The sequence below is a fragment of the Onychomys torridus genome, chromosome 17 (genome assembly GCF_903995425.1).
Source record: "Onychomys torridus chromosome 17, mOncTor1.1, whole genome shotgun sequence".
In the NCBI taxonomy this organism is placed as follows: Eukaryota; Metazoa; Chordata; class Mammalia; order Rodentia; family Cricetidae; genus Onychomys; species Onychomys torridus.
The window spans coordinates 29,794,580-29,801,453 of NC_050459.1; the positions used below are offsets into that span (position 1 = coordinate 29,794,580).

General features: G+C 41.9%; 1 non-coding gene across 1 annotated transcript; it reads left to right on the plus strand.

Annotated features, from left to right (window-relative positions):
- Positions 1–1,078: 1,078 nt before the first annotated feature.
- Positions 1,079–1,262, plus strand: LOC118569224. The gene has a single exon (XR_004943023.1). It is a non-coding gene; the product is annotated as a U2 spliceosomal RNA (small nuclear RNA).
- Positions 1,263–6,874: the final 5,612 nt, after the last annotated feature.

Consider the following 6,874-nt stretch of genomic DNA (forward strand, 5'->3'; position numbering starts at 1 on the left):
GCTTTCTTATAGAACCCAGGACTAGCAATCCAGGGATAGCACCACCCACAATGGTCTGGGTTCTCCCTCATCAACCACTAAGTAAGAAAATTCCCTATAGGCTTGCCTACAGCCCGATCTTATGGAGGCATTTTCTCAACTGAGGCTCCCTCCTCTCCGATGACTCTAGCTTGTGTCAAGTTGTCATAAAACTACCCAGTATACTCCTAGAGCTGGAGTTATATGCAATTGTGAGCTAAACAACATGAGTATTCGGAACTAAACTTAGGTCCTCTGCTAGAGCATTATGTGTTCTTAACTAGTGAGCTGTCTCTCTAGCCCCAATTTATTGATTTTTTTTTTAAATCCTACAAAGGATGCAGGTGGAGTGAATGGGGGAATGGGGACTGAGCATCTCCGTGTTCTCTGAGAGTCTCACCTTTCTAGAACCTTCATGGATTTAGCTATCTTGAAACCTACCAAGCCCTGTTCTTTCTTTTAGGGCTTCTATGAAGACTTCATTGCATAGGAATCATTGTATAACCCAACATCAACAGCTTGGGTGAAGGAACCCAGAAAATCCTGTCTTCTTCAGCATTCTTGACCTGTCTTAAATAACTGAATCAAAGAAGAGAAATGGTTACTTGCCTCAATTTTGTGCTGTCTAGGTTGCTTCTCCTTTGGAATGGGGAGGGTTTTATAACCTGCTATCAGAAAAGGGTAGGTCATAGCATTGCTTTTTAAAGTCAGCACCAAGACAGAAAGGTAGAAGTTCAGAGTTTTCATTGTTTGCTTTAGCGAAGATCTCTCTCTCTCTCTCTCTCTCTCTCTCTCTCTCTCTCTCTCTCTTTCTCTCTCTCTCTCTCTTACACACACACACACATACATATACATACACATTTATATATACATATATATCACATATGTACACCATATACCATATATATAATAACATTGTGTCTTCACAACTCTCTAACTCAAAATTCCCAAAGAATTTAGATGTGACTGGAAAACAGAATTCAACAACACATACAAGTATATTTGACCAAACCAAGTTTATCACCTAATATACATGCAGCTTAATTTGAAATTAGTTCCAATCACATCTCAGCCCCTTGGCTAAGATCAAGTGTAATATCTGTTGTTATTGATTTAAGATCAGGTACATCCTCAGTCTGAGCACAATATATTAAATGACTTTGGGGCACAAAATGGTGAAATTGCTCAATTCATTCCACACATTCACCTGATACTCCAGAGCCTCCAGGAATGGTGCAGCCTCTCAACAGACTTTAAAAACCAATGCACATATCAGTGGATGTCTTCGTTGGGGTTTTTATTGTTGTAAAGAGACACCATGACCGTGACAATTCTTTTAAAGGAAAACTGCAGTGGGATAAAACAAAACCATGAGTATCACATTATATTTCAAAATCAGCTAATGTCCATTTGTGATGTAAAAACAAATGAACATTGACAAACAAGTACATCAAACTAGAAAGCGGAAGGCACCCCCTCAGTTTTATTTTTTATTTTTTAAAATCATCTATAAAAGCCCAAAGCAGGTGCCATTTTTGATGGTAAAATACACAAAGCTTCCAAGTTCAGGCATCATACGAAGTCATTTGTTCTCATGAACTGCTATTGTGTGCCAGGGATTCTAGCCAAGCATGAAAGGAAGAAGGCATCTCATCTGGAAGTAGGATGTCTTTATTTATAGGCAATATTCCATGATTCAGAAAGTTCTAAAGAACCTACAGATAGGTGTTTTTAACGACTTCAGCAAAGTTGTAGGAGACAGAATCACTTAAAAATCATCAGGGAACATTTCAAAAATTAAATTATGAAAATTACCTTGTCTGTAGTATTTCTGCCACGTTGCAAGTATGAAATGTCCTCCTAGGCTCAGAGCAATGCTGTTGTGGGAGATGGAGGGAACAGATGATGAGGGCTAGCTGAAGGAATTGGGTCATTCCGATGTGTCTTGGAAGGAGCCTAGACACTGGTCCCCCATTCTCTCTGTTCCCTCTCCATCATGAGGTGAAATAGCTCTTCCATGAATAAAGAATGTGAAGACCGCTGTGAGGTGTGGTATGGGCACAAAGACTATTGATAATTAGACTAACCACCAGTTGTTATACTGTGGCAAAGAACATGTCTAGGCCCCAAAGGCTTTGTGGGATGCTAGGTTTAATGATGACCCACTAATTAACCTGGATAAGAGCATTTCAAGGGAACCCAGGATTTAGGTTTTGGTGTGGGTGTTGCTAGTAGGTTTTAGCAAAGTTTATAGTAGAATTTGGAGTAAAAGGTGGAACGTAAAGCCTGTTAAAACTTGCAGTTTGGACAGGAAGGCTTCTGTGAACTGGGGCTAAGATAGAAGTGATTCCTGATGGGATTAGTACAATGAAAACAAAGCGAAGATGGACTTGCTTGTGCATGCTCGTGATACCAGAACTCAAGAGGCAGAGGCAGAGGCAGGGGGACTATAGAAACTTTGAAGCTAGCCTAATCTACAGAGAAAGTTCTGTAGCATCCAGAACTACAGAGTGAGACTCTGTCTCCAAGAAAACAAAAAAGAAAGAAAGGAAAGAAGAAAAAGAAAAAGAAAGTGCACCCCCCCCAAAAAAAAACCGTCTGAAAACCCTAAACCAACTAATCGAACAACCCCCCCCCCAAAAAAAAAAACAAACAAACAAACAAAAAAAACAAGGAAGCCTTGGACTTTGCATTCAGACAATAGAGAAGATGCTCTAAGGGCATTTTAGATACTTGCCAGGCTCCACCCACCCATTGCAAGCTAAAAGACATGAAAGAATAAACTAAGGCAAGAGGTTTGCTCAAGAAGAAAGCCTTTCGGGGGCACCTTGGTTGTACAAGGTTGTCTAGGAAGCGTTTTCCCCTGCATTTCTTTAACCATATTCACTCTTCAGGTACTCAGAGACCAATGTGGCCATGGTCCACAGGGAGTCAACTGCTAGTTAAGCGGTTGGCAGATCACAGTGTCACCCACACCATGCTGGGTTAGCATTGTCAGACCCTGTGTAAGAAAGCTGTGGGCTAGCTGGGCAGTGATAGCATGCCTCTAATCTCAGTCACTACTCAGGAGGCAGAGGCAGGAAGATCTCTGTGAGTTCTTGGTCAGCCTGGTTTACAGAGCAAGTTCTAGGATTGCCAAAGTTACAAGGAGAAACCTTGTCTTGAAAAACCAAATGAAAAAATTTAAAAAAAAGAAAGAAAAGAAAAAAAAGCTGTGAACTTTGAACTTACAGTAAACTATGGATCAGGGCAGAGTGTAGAATGTTCTTCCCACAAGGTGGGAATTGCAGAACTATGATAAGTGGATACACTTATCATAAGCAATGACATGAAAGGAATGCCCTGGTATGTCCACATAATCTCTGTGGGAAAGGCAAAGGCCTGGGAGGACTATTCTTGGCTCCTTTCACATGACCAAGGATGATAAGACATAACTCTGGGTGTATTCTGTGGTGATTTGCATAAGAGTGGTCCCCATAGGTTCATTTATTTGAATTCTTAGTCACCAGGGTATGGCCGTCTTTGAAAGGATTAGAAGGATTAGAATGGGTGGCCTTGTTGGAGGAAGTGTGTCACTGGGAATGGGCTTTGAGGTTTCAGCAGCCCATGCCAAGCCCAGGGTCTCCCTCTCTGTCTACAGATCAGCATGTGGCTCTCAGCTACTGCTCCAGCACCTGCCTGCATTCCACCGTGATGATAAAGGACTAAACCTCTGAAATTGTAAGCAGTCCCTCCATTAAATGCTTTCTTTCATAGCAATTATCTTGGTCACAGTGTCTCTTCACAGCAATAGAGCAGGGAGTGACTAAGACAATTCCTTCACTGTACTCATATATGCTTAAGCTAACTGTAAACATCACCTCATGGTTTGCTTGCCTTGATACTAAAAATGAAAAGTGCTCTGTTTATACTACTCTTGAGCTCAAAGGCCAGGAGTCCTCTGGTTATCCCCTCTCACATCTTTTCTAATATCCTTCCATCCTTAGGGACTTAGCCTCACTGGCCACAGAGCAGGTCAACAGAACAAGCATGCAAAGTGAATGACGAGTTATAGGGCCACAGAGGCTTCCCCTCACATTTTGGAAGGCCTAAGAGGCCAGGCCGTGTGTGACTGGGTTAGAATACTCGCAGGCCACTCCAGAAAGGGCAGTATATAAAGCTGTGAGGATGACACCTAAAGTGTCAGGATGGTGGGGATGCTAGAAACATCAGCATCCGATGAGGAAAGTGAGTAGCGTGCAGAGCCGGCCCAAGGAAGGAATCGGGTGGGTTGCAAAGGAAAGTCATTACAGCTGGGGCTCTTCAAGCCTGCCTCAGACCAGATCATACCACTACAATGTGCCCCAGATACAACTTATCTGGAACTACAGAATTTAGTACACATTGCTGGGTTTGGGTCTTGCCTTGGTTCCTCGTTTATATGTCCCCCATTACTCCATTTTGGAATGCTTACTCTATGCTGCTGTAGACTGTGGGTATGTAATTTCCCTATTTGTTACAAAGACTGGCTACAGTGAGTTTGCATTGAGTCTCAGGGAATCGTTGGCACTGAATATTTAAACAATGCTGAAGCTTTTTAAGATGTTGGAAACCCTTAGAGATGAGCTAAATGCCTTTTGCATTATGAGGTGGCCATGCATTTAGGGAGGCCAGGGGAAGAATGCTGTGGTTTGAATATGAACCGTCCTCTGTAGGTCTATGGTTTGAATGCTCCGCCCCTTGCTGGTGGTGCTGTTTCAGAAGGAGGCAGAAGCTTTAGAAGGTGGTTCCTATCTGGAAGAAGTGAATCACTTCAACACATGCCATTAAAGGTTATATCTGGTTCCCAGTTCCATCCTCTCTGTGCTGGGTGAGGACCATACTTCCATGTGCCCTACCACTATGATGTTCTCATCTGCTCAGGGCCTGAGTCCAAGCAACTATGAACCAAACACTCTGAAATAATGAATCCAAATGCCCCCAGATCCCCCATATCACCCACATCAGATATTTATTACAGCTAAGCAAAAGTAGTAGCTCATGTGCACTCTAAATTAATTGCACACAATCATAGTCAAAATTACAGCTACCTCCCCCCTTTTTTGGGGTAGAAATTGACAAGCCAATCCTAGAACTCACTTGAAAAACACAAAAACCCAGAATAGCCCAAAATCGTTAATAAAAGAACAGATTTTGGAAGCTTCCCATTTCCTAGCTCCAAATATTGCTACACAGATATAGCAACCAAGAAGATGTGCTCATGAAAGGAGACGGACATACGGACATACTACTCAGAAGAACAGAACTGAGGTTCCTAATGTTAGTCTGTTCATGTCTACTGATATTTACTGATTTTTGTTTAAAAGAATAGTCATGACAAGTGGTGCCAGAAAACTGGGTATTCACACGTGGTTATGGTTTGAATATGAAATTCTATCCCACCAAAGCTCATGTGTTGAGCGTTTGGTCTCCAGCTGGGTACTATTGAGACTGGCATAAAAGATTGTTTGCTTCATCAATAGATGAAATCTTTGATGAACTCATACTGATAGGAAGGTTAGTGATAGCTGGGAATGCACTGTCTAGTTTTGTCAACTGGATACGAACTAGAATCACTTGGGGAGAGGAAACATCAACTGCAGAATCCCCTAGATCAGACCTGTGACCTTGGCCTGTGAAAATGTGAGGCATTTTCTTCATTGCCTGCTGTGGGAGGCGCCATCCCTAGGCAGGTAGGCCTGGGTGGAATGGCAGCTGAGCAAGCTACAGTAAGTAGCATTTCTCCATGGTCTCAGCTTCAGTTCCTGACTCCAGGTTCCTGTCTTGGTTGAATTCCTGCACTGACTTCCCTCTGTGATGGACTATTAACCTGGAAAGTGTAGGATGAAATCAACCCTTTCCTCCCCAAGCTGCTTTTGGTTGTGGTGTTTATCATAGAAACAGAAAGCAGACTAGAAGAGGAATGAGGCCCACTTTGAAGAAGTGCATTAATGGGACAAGACCTCGAAGAGCACATTTTAATCTACACTTCCCTGCTCCTTGATTCTCAGGAGGTGGACACTTCTAATCCACCACCCCTCTTAGCCCTCATCTTCTTCCTCACCACAACCGAAAAGCAGTGGAGCCTGCCAACCTCCTACAGAAACCTCAGACACAATGAAACAAAGTTTCTTCTCCTTTAAATTGTTTTCTAGGGTCAATTGTCACAGTGAAAAAAGTTAACAAACACACATGCAGAGGAATGGGTTAAACTCCTAGCTCATACCATACACAAAATTTAATTCAACTTGGTTTGTAGGCTTAAATGAAAAAGTTATTGACAATATTATAAAAGATGTGGAAGTCATTTTTCATTACCCAAGGTTAGCCAATGAATGTCTTCTTCAGACTCAAAATCAAAAGCACAAGTGGTAAAAGGAACAGATTAAACTGTATCAAAAACTCCTGTGGTATCAACAACCCTGTAAAGCAACTCAAAGAATCAGGGATGAAACTTGATGCTAAAGAGACACTGAAATAAGTAGACAAAGACTGTGAATAGACATTTATCAAGAAGCCTTATAAATGACCAATAACCCATGAAAAGATAATCAAAATCATTCTCTATCGGGCAGTATAAATCAAACCATAATATGTTACAATGTTGCCCCCAAGGTAATAGTGCAAGTATCACAAGAGTGTAAAAGAAAACAGAGTGAATGAATTGTCACTTCCTGTCACCTAAGTGTCACAGAACTAGAGAGAGAGTGGCAATTTCAACTTTTTTCCTCACAGGATGACCACATGACTACACAATTCTACTCCTCCACTCCAGTGGAAACCTGTGTCCACTTAAAAACTCGTCCACAAACATTCACAGCAGCATCATTCATCCCCT